This window comes from Centruroides vittatus, unplaced genomic scaffold (assembly GCF_030686945.1).
Source record: "Centruroides vittatus isolate TY-2023 unplaced genomic scaffold, ASM3068694v2 contig_364, whole genome shotgun sequence".
Taxonomy (NCBI): domain Eukaryota; kingdom Metazoa; phylum Arthropoda; class Arachnida; order Scorpiones; family Buthidae; genus Centruroides; species Centruroides vittatus.
This window is the reverse complement of record NW_027122188.1, coordinates 1,059,815-1,080,076: the sequence shown is the minus strand read 5'-3', so window position 1 is coordinate 1,080,076 and position 20,262 is coordinate 1,059,815. Positions and strand designations below refer to the sequence as shown.

The 20,262-nt window shown below is 26.9% G+C and overlaps 1 protein-coding gene across 1 annotated transcript in view; it reads right to left on the bottom strand.

Moving 5' to 3' along the window:
* The window catches only part of LOC136975077 (protein FAM135A), a 113,447-nt gene that overhangs the window by 87,935 nt on the left and 5,250 nt on the right, over positions 1-20,262 (bottom strand). Inside the window, exon 2 of the mRNA XM_067270074.1 lies at positions 80-159. The gene's annotated coding sequence lies outside the window, so the exon portion shown is untranslated. The remainder of the gene's footprint in view (positions 1-79; positions 160-20,262) is intronic.

The window sequence follows — 20,262 nt, the reverse complement described above, 5'->3', positions numbered from 1 at the left end:
TTTTTAAATAACACAGTATTAACTGTTAGAAAATTCAATAATTATTGCTTTTATAAAAATAAATATTCTACTGTTATACCTTTTGCCCCAAATTCCATTTATGTCCCTGAATCAATATCTAATTCTTGAAAAACAGCCATTCATATTCTTCAGAAAAATCTAAAAAATGTACATATTTATAATTAAATTTCATAGTTATAATTTAACCTAATAATTTATCTGAAAGTTTGCATAACTTATAAAAGTGCAATTATAAATATATAGTAATATATTAAAATTTATAAATTATTATTATTTAAATTATTTACATAATTTAACACAATCTAAGATTTTTTATTTACATATATAATTTTTAAAAAGTTTTTGATTAAAATGTTTATTATTTAAAACATTAATGAGAACACTTTCAAATGAGTGTTCAAAAATATACTTTAATGATAAATTTAAAGTACCATAATTGAAGCTACTTCTAAAAAACTTTTCATGTTTCTTCATAGCTGAAAATTATAAATTTAAAGATGAAAAACTTCTCAAAAATGTTTATCAGTTAGAAAATCTTTTTCTTTTTCATTAACAATTTTTCTTTATTATATATTGATCAATAAGTCATTAATTTAGCTTAAATAGAATTTCAAATAGTTAAGATTAATTTAGAATAAACAATTTCTAATATGTTCTGAATAAACTCAAAATATTTAATATTAAATTATTAATTAGTGTATCAAATTACACTAATTAACTATTAGTGTAATTTGTAATCTAATTTGGGGGCAATCTAATAAATTTGACATAATAAATTATGTCAAATTTATTAGATTGCCACCAAAAAACAAAAACAAAAAATTATAAAAGATTAAATGTAAGAGTGATGACATATCTTAAAGAAAGATTACTAGAATTTAATAAATGTTAGCCTCTTATGTATGTAAATAGAATCAAGTGGGTGTAATCATGTAAAATCATCACAACTGCACTATAAGGAGGGAGTGAAGCTTGAGATCAAACAAGGTGAAGCTAAGGATCAAGCGAGGTAAAAGCAAGGCTTTCAAGTTCCATTGATGATATAGAAGTTTCTTGGTGATGGTTAGGTGCAGTACAATTAATTTGTAAGATTTCTTTGTGAATTTTTGATAGATTTCCATTTCATATTTTTGCTTGTCAGTTTTGCGGAGATAATTCTAAGATAGTGATAATTTAATTTATAATCCCCAAGTGTCAGGAAAAGTTTCTTGTACATGTATATATTTGTTTTTTAAATTTGATAAAATATGATTATTATTATATTTTGAATTTTTGCTAACTTTATTTCATTATTGAGCTCATTCTCATTCTCAATTCTTAATTCTTCTTCATTATTGAGCATCATTTATTTCATTATCATATTCGAGCTTAGAAGAACAAATAAATTTTTCGTTATTACATATAGTAATTATTTTAGTTTTTGATTCATTAACAATTTTTCGTTACTTATTGCCTACATAAAGTCCAGGCCTGGCACTAGCCAAACCCTCATTTATGTAATGCACCATTAAGAAACTATATGGGCTCTCAATAGAAATAGATAAAGCACTACAAGATAGTGTGTTTTGCATCAAAGCCCATTTTTGAAATTAAACTGTATTTGTATGTTATTTATGAAATTAATGTATGTTGGATATGTTTTCATTTATCTATTATTAAAATGAAAGCATTCAAATAAAAACTACTTGAGCATTAAGCAATTGAACTATAAACAAGTTTTCAATTAAGAAAATTATTAAAAGTATTGAATAGTAAAGAGTAACATTTCAAAATGATAGAAATAACAAAAATTTCTAGCAAAACAAGTATAGTAGGTAGAGTCCTGATAATTCAAATTGAATGGGACAGAGACTATCTCAAATTACAAAAAACTCTGAATATAAAAAAAAACTTAGGAAAGATAAAAGAAAAACAGTATGTATGTAAATTCAAAAATTATGAAATAAATTTAATGTATTTTAAATAAATAAAAAAATTGTCAAAAATTTTCAAAGCTACCTAAAGAGGGAATATCTTCTCCATCTATAGGTAGCTTTGGAAATTTCAGTCTTTTAAGCTAATTGGACTGATGCTAAAGCAAGATTTTATAATTTCATTTTTTTATTTTATAATTTGAGTGGAGAACAATTTTGGTCTTTGTGAAACTTCATTTTACAAAGATCCATATAAAAGAAGATAATACTGTACACAGTAGAATCTAATTATTATAATTACTTTGGAGATTTGCCCACACTGATGATGATAACCAAATGATTACATTGTATGGTAAATAAATAATACTGAAAATTCTGAGAAAACTGAAATTAGTAAAAATTCTGCTTTTGTTGATTCTGACATTAAAAGAACAAAACAACTAGTTAATAAATTTTCATGTTATACATTTTATATCATTATTATAGCAATATCCCAAAACCCGATGTATTAGTTTAGTATCATTATTATTAATTATTAATTTATCCAGTGTTGTTTTCCTGCTATTTTTGTAATGTTGTCTTTAACCATATCTAGTATATAATAGAAGAAATGTCAACAGTTTAAACTACTATATTGTATTGATAATCAAATTATTAAAATGACTAATATTTAAAGTTCTGGCTAAGACTGATAATGTACACGATATTGACACGATATTTAGAATTTGGTAAAATAACTGGTAATGGTTACATGCTATCAACTATACACTGAGGCTGATAACACAAAAAAGACAGTTTAAGTACTGTACTTATTTATCTGAAGGTAATGATAATTATAGTCAAATTCTGATTATAATAAACAAAGTTTTTATAGTGTATTTGAATGCATATATTTTGAGACATACTTATTCTAACAACATTAAATAATTGATATCATCATCCATGATTGCAATAAGTAGATTCTACTGTATATATAATAATAATTGTTATAATTATATTAAATAATTAATACGTGATCATAATTAAAGTTGCCTACTCCTATTTAATGCTATCTAGAGAGATATTAGCGGTACAAATATTAGTACAAAAACTCACCAATATGGCACTTTTTGCACTACAAGCAACAAACATTTCAAAAGAACACTCATGCTAGAGGAAACCTTAGAGATTCAGGAGATACTGTTCAATGTAGAACCTATTCTGAAGGACCAAAACCTAAAGATGATGTCCAACCATTGATACTCTGTGATGCTTCTCATATGCAGTATGAAACTGTTTTTCAAGACTTCCAAACTTACAATATGTCCTCAATAAACCACTCTTGAAGTGTCTCCACAAAAATCACACTTAATAAAATCCAGAAAAGAAGGTGGCCAGGTATTAAAAAATACACAACTAATCACTCTGTTATCAGTAAAATGTTGTCACAAACTGCTGATGTATATAGCACCTGATATGTAAAGGCATTTCATCTTGCATGAAAGTGATTGACTCAAGGCATTTGTTTGCTGCAATGCTGTTGCAGATGGAGTACAATGAAAGTGCTAAGCTTTCTTCAGCATCTTTAGGCCATCATAGAGCATGTTACAGGCCTTTTGGGATTAACTTCTCCAAAAAAAAATGGTCCAAGAAGAAATAAGGTTATAAATCCATACTAGACTGTAACTTCACACAAATGCAAAATATGAGAGTTTTCTTTGGCCCAAATGCAATAGTTACTGGTGTTCAATGTTCTATTGAGTTGAAAATATGCTTTGTTGCTCCACAGAAGCTTCCATGACCACAATACATCTACAGTAAGACCCCGCTTAACACAGGGGATGTGTTCCTAGACAACAAAGCACTAAACAAAACAGCGTTAAACGAGGTCATTTTAACATAGAGTAAATAGGGATAGGGGAACACGCAACCAAAAATAAACAAATTTTACTTTAATTTTAAGTTATTTTTATATTAATTTGTATAATAATATATGTTAAATAACACATAAACATATGTACACAGAAATATAAAGTTCATTTTTTGTGAATGAAGGTCCTAGCTCTTCTGAAATTCTTAATTTTTTTTTTTTTGCGATGAAGCCATCTAGTGTCATTTGTTGCTTTCTTTTTCTCTCCTCAAGCAAACATCAGTAGATGGCATCCAAAACGCCTCGTCTTGCTTTTGCACTCCTTTTAAAATCTGAATCATTCATTACAATTTGATCAACAATTTCAGTTATTGTTACCAAACTTTCACTAATAAAATCTGTAGAGAAATTTTTGGGTTCTTCATTTTCAGAATGTCTATTTTCCAGTTCTCATTCCTTGTTCTGCCAGTTCTTGAAGGTCGTCGTTGGTAAGACCCTCACCAGAAACCTGCAGTAACTCCTCAATATCCTGCTTGTCTACATCTCCTAGTCCTGCTGTGTCGATTAGGTTGACAATTTGGTCAACCTAACGATACAGCGATAGGCTCTTCTTGTTGAGAATTCTTAGATACCTTCAGCCATAACTTCTTCCACACTTTGTTCGTGCATTTACCAGTTAATTCTTGCCAAGTGAAGCCGGTATTGCCTATGGCATCCATGATATTATGATTTTTTCCAAAATTGCACCAAACAAACATATATTTAAAGAAAGTGCACCTTTTTCTGATTGGTTTGTGTTTGTAAATAATCGCATTATATACGAATCAATGAAATGCCATGATAATTTAAATCAGCATAAATTTTGAGCTTTTTTTAAGGCATCGAGCTGACTGTTATATCAAATCGGCATGAAGCAGGCAGCGTTAATTGGGGTCTTACTGTACTTCCATTCTGGCAAAGATGATCAAGTGCAAAAGTCAGTTCAGTTTCTCTATCAACAACAAGCAACTGCTGATTGTGACTGATCTTATACAAATAAGAATGTATCACCTTTCACACTGGACTATAAGATACACCCAACTGCCATGACATTGCACATGCACAACTAAAGCCTGCAACATTATTCATTGACCATCATCAGCTTAATGATTTTTAAATTTTTATCCTTGACTAGGTTTAACTCCTAGACATTCAGTTTTCTCAAATTAAGTGATCATTCTCCTGAGAGCTCAGGAGTCAATGATCCTTGGGCTAAATTCTTAAAATGATGAAATTCCTGGATGCAGCTGCAGCATTGACATTGTTTTCATAAAACAGTTTTACAACAAATGTGCATGCCAGCAAGATGATGGCCATCATAGCTGATGAAAATGGTTTGGTTTGTTGAGAAGACAATGCAACACACGAGCAATCTGCCAAGAAGAGATACCTCCAAGAATTTTCTATGGGAAAATGGTCCCTATTTGGATATTAGGTGTGAAAAAACTGAAAACAACCCAGAAAACTCTATATGGCCAGCCAGTTGCTCAGGCACAAACCTGCAACCAACTACCAGTGTTCAGTGGTTTTATCCATTCAACCACTGGTGGGCCTGATAAAAATGACATTCAACAGTTTGTGGTCATTTTTATATATGGAACTTGACTGCAACATGTCTGCTTATGCAAAGAAATTGCTTTTTCATTGTTTGCAATGCCAAAAATGACTGTAGTTTTGATACTAAATTTTTTTAATGGAAATGTCACCTGCATATCCTGAAATGTCATCATATCAGATTTGGTTCCATTTAGACTGCTAAATATTTCTCCAGAAAGTGTTGAATGGGGTTCTTTAAATATGATAACCAATATATTACCTATTAAAATCTATGATATTATATTATATTATTAACTATAGTAAACTTGTTTTGCCTTAGAACTTTCACAAAAATTTTTCCTTGAAATCCAATCCATATGCAAATATTTAGTCAATATTAATATTGCCAAACAATCTGCCAGATAATTTATTGGGCTATATCAGTGGCGTAGCGTGGGTGTCAGCCGCCTGGGACAAAGGAAAATTTCGCCACCCCCTTATTTAGTTATTTTTGCATGATATTATTTTTTGTGAAATTTTGCTGCCCCCTAAAAGTGCTGCCCAGGGCGGGCCGCCCCTGCCGCCCCCACTATGCTATGCCACTGGGCTATATTAAGACTAATTTAATAATTATATATAAAGAAATTCAGCTAGAGGTAGGTGGTTTGGCCACCATCTCACAATAGAAAAATTTACTAATTAGTAATTAGAAATTAATTAATTTTTTATTTAAATTTAAAATATTCTGGAAGAAAAGATCAGCCTGGAGTGAGACTCAAACCCTTAACTACTGCTTACCATGAATGAGTTGCCAGTTACACTACCCAGATCTCCGTCCAACCTTCACTTTCAGAACTATTAATTAGTATTTGCTGGTATATTTTTGAAGGTTTTGTTGATATTATTTACTAGTATATAACCAGCTATGGGAAGATTTAGAACTATTAATTAAATAATCAATTTACATGAACTATACTGGTCACTCACCTTCTCCAAGAATATTCTAAATTTAAATTAAAAATTAATTTATTTCAAATTAATATTATATCTATTGTATTTCTATGCAGATAAGAGTTTACTCTTATATGTGAAAACTACTTGGTTTTGCATTTTTGAAACACATGTCCTGCATCACTTGTAAGTGCAGACTTTCCATATAAGAGCAAGCTCTTATGTGTGCCAGCTTGTTTTGGCTTACAAAAGAACTGTACTGATATGTCACTGTAAATTAAATGTAAAGATATTAATACAATAACCATTCAGTGACATCTTGTAAAAAATAAAAAACTAAAAAAGTGCTTCAAAAGCTATAAAATTCTTTTTTAAGTACTGTACTTTGCAGACTATAGTGCCATTTTGAGTGTTTCACATAATGAGCAAAATAAATTGTGAAAAAATGACTCGCTTAATGAGCAAATTTTCACATAACAAGTGGCCAGGAGAGGGGAAGTCCCGGATTGTGCACATGCTCCATCTAGCACTCATACAGCTAGCATCTTAGTGTCGCTTGTGAGCACACATTTTTCCAAACTTTTTCCAACACATATTATGTATAAACATCAACAACCATAGCCCGTTATATAATAAACACACCAAACAATATGCTAAATTCTTAAGTTATTTTTAAATTATTTAAGTTACTTTAGAAATATTTGAATGAAATGCTATTCTAAAATACAGAATAAAACCTGGTAATTCTGAATAAAATGCATAAGGCTATAAGAATTTTCTTTATTAAGTCATTTTTTCCATGTATGTTTATATAGTGTTTACATATAAATATGAAATGCATTCTTGAGGAATTGTCATTAGTAACTGTATTTGATAAAAAAATGTTAGCTAAATCTTACTGTATTAATTCTTTCCTAAGAATTTCATGCTCTGAGTAGGATTCATATGTTTGTGCACTTCATAAATTGCTGCTCATGTTTGTTGAATAGTTTAAGTTTTGCTATCATCCATTGTGAAAATTTATATACATTAAAATTATAAATAATAATAATAAATAAATGATAATATCAATAATAATTTAAAAAACCATTAAAGTTATTCTAATAAAACAGCAGCAAGTATGTTTTCACATAAAAATTCAAAATGTGAAATATAGTACTACTTGTAAATTTTTAAATTATATTGTAATAATCAAGTTAAAAAAAATATTTAAATCTAAAAATAACTTAATAACACCAATTAAAGATAATTTTACTTTATAAAATTACAAATATTTTCATTGTTTTTTGTTTTTCAGGAATTCTGTTTTAGTTTTAATAATACATCATCGTATCTTGTTTCACAATAATCAGCAATTTTTGCTATATATAAAAAAGTTTTTGATAATGTCTTTTAAAAATATTTTCTGCATATTCGATCAAAAATCTGATAAAATAATTCTTGCAATGTTATCTTGCACAAATTTTTCACCTATTTTTTCCAATATGTAGACAAAATAAAATAAATTAACTCTTCCTTGAATGTAATCAAAAATCATAATAAGCTAACAATAATTGGCTTGCAATTACATTATTAGTTGTATGACATGATACTAGGTAATTCAAGAAAGATTTTATGTAATATTTGCCAATTGCTTTTGCAAGAGGTTTTTTACTATTCTAATTTCATTCATAAAATATCAAATAATATATCAAACATTCTTTAAATAGCTAGATTCTTTATCACAAATACTTAAGGCTAATTATTATAATTATTAAAAAGTCTGGCTGGAAGTAGATGGTTGAGCCACCATTTTGTGATAAATTTAGTAATTAAAAATAATTTAATTTAGAATTTTGGGAAAAAAGATCAGCCAGGAGTAAGACTTTAACCTACAACTTTATACAATAAGCAGGAGTTGGCATTTCGGTTCCATTCTTTTCCTTCAGAATATTCTAAATTTAAAATTAATTTAATTCTAATTATTAAATTTATCATGAAGTGGAGGCTTAACCACCTATCTCTAACCAAATTAATTTATATCTAATTAGTTATTAGCCTTAATATAGCCTGATAATTTGGCTAAAAATAACTTAATAACACCAATTAAAGATAATTTTACTTTATAAAATTACAAATATTTTCATTGTTTTTTGTTTTTCAGGAATTCTGTTTTAGTTTTAATAATACATCATCGTATCTTGTTTCACAATAATCAGCAATTTTTGCTATATATAAAAAAGTTTTTGATAATGTCTTTTAAAAATATTTTCTGCATATTCGATCAAAAATCTGATAAAATAATTCTTGCAATGTTATCTTGCACAAATTTTTCACCTATTTTTTCCAATATGTAGACAAAATAAAATAAATTAACTCTTCCTTGAATGTAATCAAAAATCATAATAAGCTAACAATAATTGGCTTGCAATTACATTATTAGTTGTATGACATGATACTAGGTAATTCAAGAAAGATTTTATGTAATATTTGCCAATTGCTTTTGCAAGAGGTTTTTTACTATTCTAATTTCATTCATAAAATATCAAATAATATATCAAACATTCTTTAAATAGCTAGATTCTTTATCACAAATACTTAAGGCTAATTATTATAATTATTAAAAAGTCTGGCTGGAAGTAGATGGTTGAGCCACCATTTTGTGATAAATTTAGTAATTAAAAATAATTTAATTTAGAATTTTGGGAAAAAAGATCAGCCAGGAGTAAGACTTTAACCTACAACTTTATACAATAAGCAGGAGTTGGCATTTCGGTTCCATTCTTTTCCTTCAGAATATTCTAAATTTAAAATTAATTTAATTCTAATTATTAAATTTATCATGAAGTGGAGGCTTAACCACCTATCTCTAACCAAATTAATTTATATCTAATTAGTTATTAGCCTTAATATAGCCTGATAATTTGGCTAAAAATAACTTAATAACACCAATTAAAGATAATTTTACTTTATAAAATTACAAATATTTTCATTGTTTTTTGTTTTTCAGGAATTCTGTTTTAGTTTTAATAATACATCATCGTATCTTGTTTCACAATAATCAGCAATTTTTGCTATATATAAAAAAGTTTTTGATAATGTCTTTTAAAAATATTTTCTGCATATTCGATCAAAAATCTGATAAAATAATTCTTGCAATGTTATCTTGCACAAATTTTTCACCTATTTTTTCCAATATGTAGACAAAATAAAATAAATTAACTCTTCCTTGAATGTAATCAAAAATCATAATAAGCTAACAATAATTGGCTTGCAATTACATTATTAGTTGTATGACATGATACTAGGTAATTCAAGAAAGATTTTATGTAATATTTGCCAATTGCTTTTGCAAGAGGTTTTTTACTATTCTAATTTCATTCATAAAATATCAAATAATATATCAAACATTCTTTAAATAGCTAGATTCTTTATCACAAATACTTAAGGCTAATTATTATAATTATTAAAAAGTCTGGCTGGAAGTAGATGGTTGAGCCACCATTTTGTGATAAATTTAGTAATTAAAAATAATTTAATTTAGAATTTTGGGAAAAAAGATCAGCCAGGAGTAAGACTTTAACCTACAACTTTATACAATAAGCAGGAGTTGGCATTTCGGTTCCATTCTTTTCCTTCAGAATATTCTAAATTTAAAATTAATTTAATTCTAATTATTAAATTTATCATGAAGTGGAGGCTTAACCACCTATCTCTAACCAAATTAATTTATATCTAATTAGTTATTAGCCTTAATATAGCCTGATAATTTGGCTAAAAATAACTTAATAACACCAATTAAAGATAATTTTACTTTATAAAATTACAAATATTTTCATTGTTTTTTGTTTTTCAGGAATTCTGTTTTAGTTTTAATAATACATCATCGTATCTTGTTTCACAATAATCAGCAATTTTTGCTATATATAAAAAAGTTTTTGATAATGTCTTTTAAAAATATTTTCTGCATATTCGATCAAAAATCTGATAAAATAATTCTTGCAATGTTATCTTGCACAAATTTTTCACCTATTTTTTCCAATATGTAGACAAAATAAAATAAATTAACTCTTCCTTGAATGTAATCAAAAATCATAATAAGCTAACAATAATTGGCTTGCAATTACATTATTAGTTGTATGACATGATACTAGGTAATTCAAGAAAGATTTTATGTAATATTTGCCAATTGCTTTTGCAAGAGGTTTTTTACTATTCTAATTTCATTCATAAAATATCAAATAATATATCAAACATTCTTTAAATAGCTAGATTCTTTATCACAAATACTTAAGGCTAATTATTATAATTATTAAAAAGTCTGGCTGGAAGTAGATGGTTGAGCCACCATTTTGTGATAAATTTAGTAATTAAAAATAATTTAATTTAGAATTTTGGGAAAAAAGATCAGCCAGGAGTAAGACTTTAACCTACAACTTTATACAATAAGCAGGAGTTGGCATTTCGGTTCCATTCTTTTCCTTCAGAATATTCTAAATTTAAAATTAATTTAATTCTAATTATTAAATTTATCATGAAGTGGAGGCTTAACCACCTATCTCTAACCAAATTAATTTATATCTAATTAGTTATTAGCCTTAATATAGCCTGATAATTTGGCTAAAAATAACTTAATAACACCAATTAAAGATAATTTTACTTTATAAAATTACAAATATTTTCATTGTTTTTTGTTTTTCAGGAATTCTGTTTTAGTTTTAATAATACATCATCGTATCTTGTTTCACAATAATCAGCAATTTTTGCTATATATAAAAAAGTTTTTGATAATGTCTTTTAAAAATATTTTCTGCATATTCGATCAAAAATCTGATAAAATAATTCTTGCAATGTTATCTTGCACAAATTTTTCACCTATTTTTTCCAATATGTAGACAAAATAAAATAAATTAACTCTTCCTTGAATGTAATCAAAAATCATAATAAGCTAACAATAATTGGCTTGCAATTACATTATTAGTTGTATGACATGATACTAGGTAATTCAAGAAAGATTTTATGTAATATTTGCCAATTGCTTTTGCAAGAGGTTTTTTACTATTCTAATTTCATTCATAAAATATCAAATAATATATCAAACATTCTTTAAATAGCTAGATTCTTTATCACAAATACTTAAGGCTAATTATTATAATTATTAAAAAGTCTGGCTGGAAGTAGATGGTTGAGCCACCATTTTGTGATAAATTTAGTAATTAAAAATAATTTAATTTAGAATTTTGGGAAAAAAGATCAGCCAGGAGTAAGACTTTAACCTACAACTTTATACAATAAGCAGGAGTTGGCATTTCGGTTCCATTCTTTTCCTTCAGAATATTCTAAATTTAAAATTAATTTAATTCTAATTATTAAATTTATCATGAAGTGGAGGCTTAACCACCTATCTCTAACCAAATTAATTTATATCTAATTAGTTATTAGCCTTAATATAGCCTGATAATTTGGCTAAAAATAACTTAATAACACCAATTAAAGATAATTTTACTTTATAAAATTACAAATATTTTCATTGTTTTTTGTTTTTCAGGAATTCTGTTTTAGTTTTAATAATACATCATCGTATCTTGTTTCACAATAATCAGCAATTTTTGCTATATATAAAAAAGTTTTTGATAATGTCTTTTAAAAATATTTTCTGCATATTCGATCAAAAATCTGATAAAATAATTCTTGCAATGTTATCTTGCACAAATTTTTCACCTATTTTTTCCAATATGTAGACAAAATAAAATAAATTAACTCTTCCTTGAATGTAATCAAAAATCATAATAAGCTAACAATAATTGGCTTGCAATTACATTATTAGTTGTATGACATGATACTAGGTAATTCAAGAAAGATTTTATGTAATATTTGCCAATTGCTTTTGCAAGAGGTTTTTTACTATTCTAATTTCATTCATAAAATATCAAATAATATATCAAACATTCTTTAAATAGCTAGATTCTTTATCACAAATACTTAAGGCTAATTATTATAATTATTAAAAAGTCTGGCTGGAAGTAGATGGTTGAGCCACCATTTTGTGATAAATTTAGTAATTAAAAATAATTTAATTTAGAATTTTGGGAAAAAAGATCAGCCAGGAGTAAGACTTTAACCTACAACTTTATACAATAAGCAGGAGTTGGCATTTCGGTTCCATTCTTTTCCTTCAGAATATTCTAAATTTAAAATTAATTTAATTCTAATTATTAAATTTATCATGAAGTGGAGGCTTAACCACCTATCTCTAACCAAATTAATTTATATCTAATTAGTTATTAGCCTTAATATAGCCTGATAATTTGGCTAAAAATAACTTAATAACACCAATTAAAGATAATTTTACTTTATAAAATTACAAATATTTTCATTGTTTTTTGTTTTTCAGGAATTCTGTTTTAGTTTTAATAATACATCATCGTATCTTGTTTCACAATAATCAGCAATTTTTGCTATATATAAAAAAGTTTTTGATAATGTCTTTTAAAAATATTTTCTGCATATTCGATCAAAAATCTGATAAAATAATTCTTGCAATGTTATCTTGCACAAATTTTTCACCTATTTTTTCCAATATGTAGACAAAATAAAATAAATTAACTCTTCCTTGAATGTAATCAAAAATCATAATAAGCTAACAATAATTGGCTTGCAATTACATTATTAGTTGTATGACATGATACTAGGTAATTCAAGAAAGATTTTATGTAATATTTGCCAATTGCTTTTGCAAGAGGTTTTTTACTATTCTAATTTCATTCATAAAATATCAAATAATATATCAAACATTCTTTAAATAGCTAGATTCTTTATCACAAATACTTAAGGCTAATTATTATAATTATTAAAAAGTCTGGCTGGAAGTAGATGGTTGAGCCACCATTTTGTGATAAATTTAGTAATTAAAAATAATTTAATTTAGAATTTTGGGAAAAAAGATCAGCCAGGAGTAAGACTTTAACCTACAACTTTATACAATAAGCAGGAGTTGGCATTTCGGTTCCATTCTTTTCCTTCAGAATATTCTAAATTTAAAATTAATTTAATTCTAATTATTAAATTTATCATGAAGTGGAGGCTTAACCACCTATCTCTAACCAAATTAATTTATATCTAATTAGTTATTAGCCTTAATATAGCCTGATAATTTGGCTAAAAATAACTTAATAACACCAATTAAAGATAATTTTACTTTATAAAATTACAAATATTTTCATTGTTTTTTGTTTTTCAGGAATTCTGTTTTAGTTTTAATAATACATCATCGTATCTTGTTTCACAATAATCAGCAATTTTTGCTATATATAAAAAAGTTTTTGATAATGTCTTTTAAAAATATTTTCTGCATATTCGATCAAAAATCTGATAAAATAATTCTTGCAATGTTATCTTGCACAAATTTTTCACCTATTTTTTCCAATATGTAGACAAAATAAAATAAATTAACTCTTCCTTGAATGTAATCAAAAATCATAATAAGCTAACAATAATTGGCTTGCAATTACATTATTAGTTGTATGACATGATACTAGGTAATTCAAGAAAGATTTTATGTAATATTTGCCAATTGCTTTTGCAAGAGGTTTTTTACTATTCTAATTTCATTCATAAAATATCAAATAATATATCAAACATTCTTTAAATAGCTAGATTCTTTATCACAAATACTTAAGGCTAATTATTATAATTATTAAAAAGTCTGGCTGGAAGTAGATGGTTGAGCCACCATTTTGTGATAAATTTAGTAATTAAAAATAATTTAATTTAGAATTTTGGGAAAAAAGATCAGCCAGGAGTAAGACTTTAACCTACAACTTTATACAATAAGCAGGAGTTGGCATTTCGGTTCCATTCTTTTCCTTCAGAATATTCTAAATTTAAAATTAATTTAATTCTAATTATTAAATTTATCATGAAGTGGAGGCTTAACCACCTATCTCTAACCAAATTAATTTATATCTAATTAGTTATTAGCCTTAATATAGCCTGATAATTTGGCTAAAAATAACTTAATAACACCAATTAAAGATAATTTTACTTTATAAAATTACAAATATTTTCATTGTTTTTTGTTTTTCAGGAATTCTGTTTTAGTTTTAATAATACATCATCGTATCTTGTTTCACAATAATCAGCAATTTTTGCTATATATAAAAAAGTTTTTGATAATGTCTTTTAAAAATATTTTCTGCATATTCGATCAAAAATCTGATAAAATAATTCTTGCAATGTTATCTTGCACAAATTTTTCACCTATTTTTTCCAATATGTAGACAAAATAAAATAAATTAACTCTTCCTTGAATGTAATCAAAAATCATAATAAGCTAACAATAATTGGCTTGCAATTACATTATTAGTTGTATGACATGATACTAGGTAATTCAAGAAAGATTTTATGTAATATTTGCCAATTGCTTTTGCAAGAGGTTTTTTACTATTCTAATTTCATTCATAAAATATCAAATAATATATCAAACATTCTTTAAATAGCTAGATTCTTTATCACAAATACTTAAGGCTAATTATTATAATTATTAAAAAGTCTGGCTGGAAGTAGATGGTTGAGCCACCATTTTGTGATAAATTTAGTAATTAAAAATAATTTAATTTAGAATTTTGGGAAAAAAGATCAGCCAGGAGTAAGACTTTAACCTACAACTTTATACAATAAGCAGGAGTTGGCATTTCGGTTCCATTCTTTTCCTTCAGAATATTCTAAATTTAAAATTAATTTAATTCTAATTATTAAATTTATCATGAAGTGGAGGCTTAACCACCTATCTCTAACCAAATTAATTTATATCTAATTAGTTATTAGCCTTAATATAGCCTGATAATTTGGCTAAAAATAACTTAATAACACCAATTAAAGATAATTTTACTTTATAAAATTACAAATATTTTCATTGTTTTTTGTTTTTCAGGAATTCTGTTTTAGTTTTAATAATACATCATCGTATCTTGTTTCACAATAATCAGCAATTTTTGCTATATATAAAAAAGTTTTTGATAATGTCTTTTAAAAATATTTTCTGCATATTCGATCAAAAATCTGATAAAATAATTCTTGCAATGTTATCTTGCACAAATTTTTCACCTATTTTTTCCAATATGTAGACAAAATAAAATAAATTAACTCTTCCTTGAATGTAATCAAAAATCATAATAAGCTAACAATAATTGGCTTGCAATTACATTATTAGTTGTATGACATGATACTAGGTAATTCAAGAAAGATTTTATGTAATATTTGCCAATTGCTTTTGCAAGAGGTTTTTTACTATTCTAATTTCATTCATAAAATATCAAATAATATATCAAACATTCTTTAAATAGCTAGATTCTTTATCACAAATACTTAAGGCTAATTATTATAATTATTAAAAAGTCTGGCTGGAAGTAGATGGTTGAGCCACCATTTTGTGATAAATTTAGTAATTAAAAATAATTTAATTTAGAATTTTGGGAAAAAAGATCAGCCAGGAGTAAGACTTTAACCTACAACTTTATACAATAAGCAGGAGTTGGCATTTCGGTTCCATTCTTTTCCTTCAGAATATTCTAAATTTAAAATTAATTTAATTCTAATTATTAAATTTATCATGAAGTGGAGGCTTAACCACCTATCTCTAACCAAATTAATTTATATCTAATTAGTTATTAGCCTTAATATAGCCTGATAATTTGGCAATCATTTGGTAATGTAATTTCTAATTTTGTCATCATAATTAAACATCTCCAAAATTTATCATCAAAAGTTTTATCACAAAGTTAGATAAAATGGAATATTTTTTACTGAATACTTTCTTCAAATACTGTCTTTCAATTCTGGATTATTCACATCATCTCCTTTGATCCATGGTCTTTAGTTGTTTCCCTAACTAACATTCTAACTCATTCTTAAGTTTCTAGTAATCAGAATATAGAACTGAAGTTCTTTTACCAGTAAATAAAATGTTATTACTTTGTAATATAAACTCTTTCAAGGACAACAGGAATATAAATTAAGAAAAAGTCTTCTTGTTATAAACTTTTATATTTGGATCAGTCAAATATAAACTAAACTTTTTCTCAGTAATGGAAAGAACAAATGTAGGCTATGTAGTCCCAACTACATATGAATATTGGTTGGAGTGTGTGGATTAGTTTCCTGCCATGCACATCAGCTTAGTCATTTCTGTGGTAGTTAGTACAATAAATGAGTAAGCACTGCCATTGCTAGGCTTACCAGACATCCTGTTTTGATGATGATGTTCCAGCATCCTGGCCAGTTTGTCATTTTGTCCCGGTTATTTGGTAAAATTTTAAAAGTGCCAAATATACAAGAAGTAAAAATAGTGCAGCCTCGAGTACAATGACGATTTGACAACTAAATAATCCCCCCTGTTACACTAACTGTTGCCAATCTAAATATTTTGTATCTACATCTAAGTACTTTTAATGTTGTCTAGATGTTTACCCCCCAAAAAAAAATTTATAGCATATGACCTAATGAGTTTAGATGTTTTATTTTTTCACAGAATTTATAATAGCATGTAGCCTATGAGATTCAGATATTTTTATTTCATTTTTTAGATATTTTGTTTCAATTAGAGTTGGCAAGACCGTAAAGTTATGCTGGTCACGTCATTATTGCGCATGTCCTACCTTAGTCAGGTTCAAATTGCTAGTCGGCATTTGTGATTATTTTTTACCGTATCGGTACATTAAATTAATTTAATCTCCAAAATGCCAAAAAGAAACCGTATGTTTACTGATGATTGAAAAAAGTCTGTGATTGTATTGACAAACTAAAATATGAACTGTGCTTTTCAGAATTTTCAGTAACTCATTAAAAATCACTTGAAATGTGTAAAACATAAGGCAAGCAATAGGAACTTCCTCAATTGTATTGTTGTATTTTAAATGTACCAATTTAAATGACAAAGAATTTTTAAAGAAAGTTTACACTAGTGATAAATATTAATAACTTCTTAATAATAAGATATGTTTAGTTCAGTTATTAAAAATTGCTTTTAACTCTGTTTTTGTTAACACCTTTATTTAGCCTTTTCAATCATAGGTACTTATCCTAGTAGGCTTTACTTTCTGTTGTGAGTATTTTCTCAAAATTGTCCTGGCTTGAGAAAAAAATATTATGGTAAGCCTAGCCATTGCACAACTCATTACAATCAAGTTTTTAACAAATGAAAGCATAAAACTGAGATATTGCAAGAAATATGTATACAGGTTGGGAATAAATCGTTATCAAAGATATCAGTGTTTACATGGCATAAGCCATTCACTAGTAAGCATAATGACATGCAAAACCTGATGCATCCACATCATCCCAAGACCATCATAATGCCAGGCAACATTCAAGCAGTTCGAGACCTTAATGAAATGACTGACAATTAAAAGTGGATGAAACTTGTAAAGAAATTGGATAAGCCATGGCAGTGTACAGTCCATCATTTGGAAAGAGTTAAAATTTTCAGAAATTGCAGCACAATAAGTTCAATACTGATTGAATCCACAACAAAGAGCTGCTTGAGTGAAATTTGTCAGAGACCGCTGAATCAGTACAAGATAGAGGGGTTGCATTTTTGAATTGCATTCTCACCTACAATAAGACACGAGTGCCTAACTATACTCCAGAGTCAAAGTAGGCCAGAACAGAGTGGTGAAAATAAAGCAGGTTTTGTGAAGACAAAACAAAAACACAGTTGTCTGAAGGTAAGATTCTTGTCATCACCTAACTCTGGTCAAATTAATTATCAATCAATCAATCAATCTTTACTTGTAGTAAGGAAAAACCTTGTTACAGGGGGTTAGTATTATAAATAGCTTTAAGTTTACAAATATAGTTTATACATTATTCTGTTAGTCAAATCTATAAAAGCAACAGTAAAATTATACAATTTTTTGATAACAAATATGAACATATAAATAAAATATCAACAAATATGAACATATAAACACATTATTATCCCTACATATTATGTTTACATACTAAATTAGAAAACAAAGTAATGAATCAGAAATAGTTTTCAATTAATTCAATATCTTTTTAGCTCATTTGTGATTCGAATAAAAAAATTATTTATTTTAAACATACTGCTTATTGTTAGGTAACCTAGCCTAGCTCTGTAGTTTAAGTCTTGGTTCGTGTGGATTATTTCAATGATTTGATATTTTTTACGATGTTTTTCTAATGCAGCACAGTCCTTAAACAAATGAAGTAATGAAAAGTCCCTGGATTTGCACCAATAACAGAATTATTTAGAAAATCAATATAAGTATTATTGATAAATAAAAAGAATTTGTTAAGTCTGATTTGAATTAGTAAACATTTAATATTCATGTTTATAGTAGCAGATAAGATGTTCAAATCTGTAGGTATATTTAGAGTTTCCAAGTATCAAGTGTGATAAATCTATTTCATTATTAAATTTTTATCTTTTATAATAGACTATGATAAGACTGATTCCATCATTAGTGTATAGCCATGTTTCCAATTGTCCTATGAATTATCAAATATTCTGCTTGAGACACCAAGTGATTGAAGTACTTTATTAAATTTGTATTGCCATGTGTTTGTTTTTGAATTTGAATCGTTGATTTGGGTACACATAATTTGATGTATGAATCTTATATTGTCATTGTTGGTATTTATTAATCTGTAGTAGAATTTGATCATTCTGTTCAGAAAAAAAGGGAATAGTTGATATCTGTTCGTTTCTGCTTTTATGGCATATCCTGAGACTGTTCTTTCGATTTTAAATAGTTTTCGTAGGTAGGTGATGTGAAATTTTTCCAGATCATAAAATAAATCTAATGCCCATATTGGACTAGCGTAGAAAAATGAAGGAATAATTAATATGTTAAATATTTTCATCTGAAGTTTTAGGTCCTTAATTTTTAAAGCTGAACATAAATAACATTGTTGATAAGTAGATTAATTTTTGTAGTAAGAGCTTTTAAATGTAACTGAAAATTTCCATTCTAATTAAAGGTAATACCTAGATATTATATGTTACTGACTAATTCAAGAGGTTGCCCATTTAAGTAAAAAGATTTTCTTGATTTGCTATTTTCATATTATTTCTAAAAATATTTATTTTTAATTTGGATACATTAATTGATAAATATAGACAGTTCAGATATTTATTTACCTTGTTGATCTTACATTGTAATGTTACACGAGTTGGAGCAATTAGTACTAGGTCGTCTGCATAAAGTATATAATGGAAAGTTCGACCATTGAGATAAATTCCTTCCGTCTCATTTAAAAATAGATTATCTATTTCATTAATATAAAAGTTAGAGATATGGTGATAGTTGCTCGCCCTGGAGTATTCCACGGTTTATAGTTATTTCTTGATAAGTTTGATTGCCATGAATAATATTAATTTTGTAATAGGAGAACAATTGCATAATAAAATCGAAAAATTTATTTCCAGCACTGGACAGTTTTAGTTTATTAACTAAAGTAGGAACATGTATGGAGTTAAAAGCTTTTGAAATGTCAATAAAGGCTGAATATATTTTCCTGCATTTTTGTAAGTAAATCTGAATTATTGAATTTAATATAAATTTAATTAAAAAGAATAGAGCAGATTTGGTTCCCTTGGATTTAATAAAAGCAAATTGGAATTTCGAAGTCAGGTTTTGTTCTTTTATCCAACATTGAAAATGTGCTGCTAGAATTGATGTAAAACATTTTCTTATGATCAATAGAAGAGCTACTGGATGATAATTCTCAGGTTCATTCTGGTTTCCTTTTTTGTAAATCATAACTATATTTTAGCTGAGTTCCAAGAATCTGGAAAATTTAGTTAATTATAAAAATAATTAAATGAATCAAGTAATATTTGTTTAGCTGACGGTGGCAGTAATTTTATGAATTTAGCAGTAAGTCAGTCAATGCCTGAAGATGATTTTAATTTCAGTTTATGAATTAATTCTTCTAATTCTTCATAGGTAA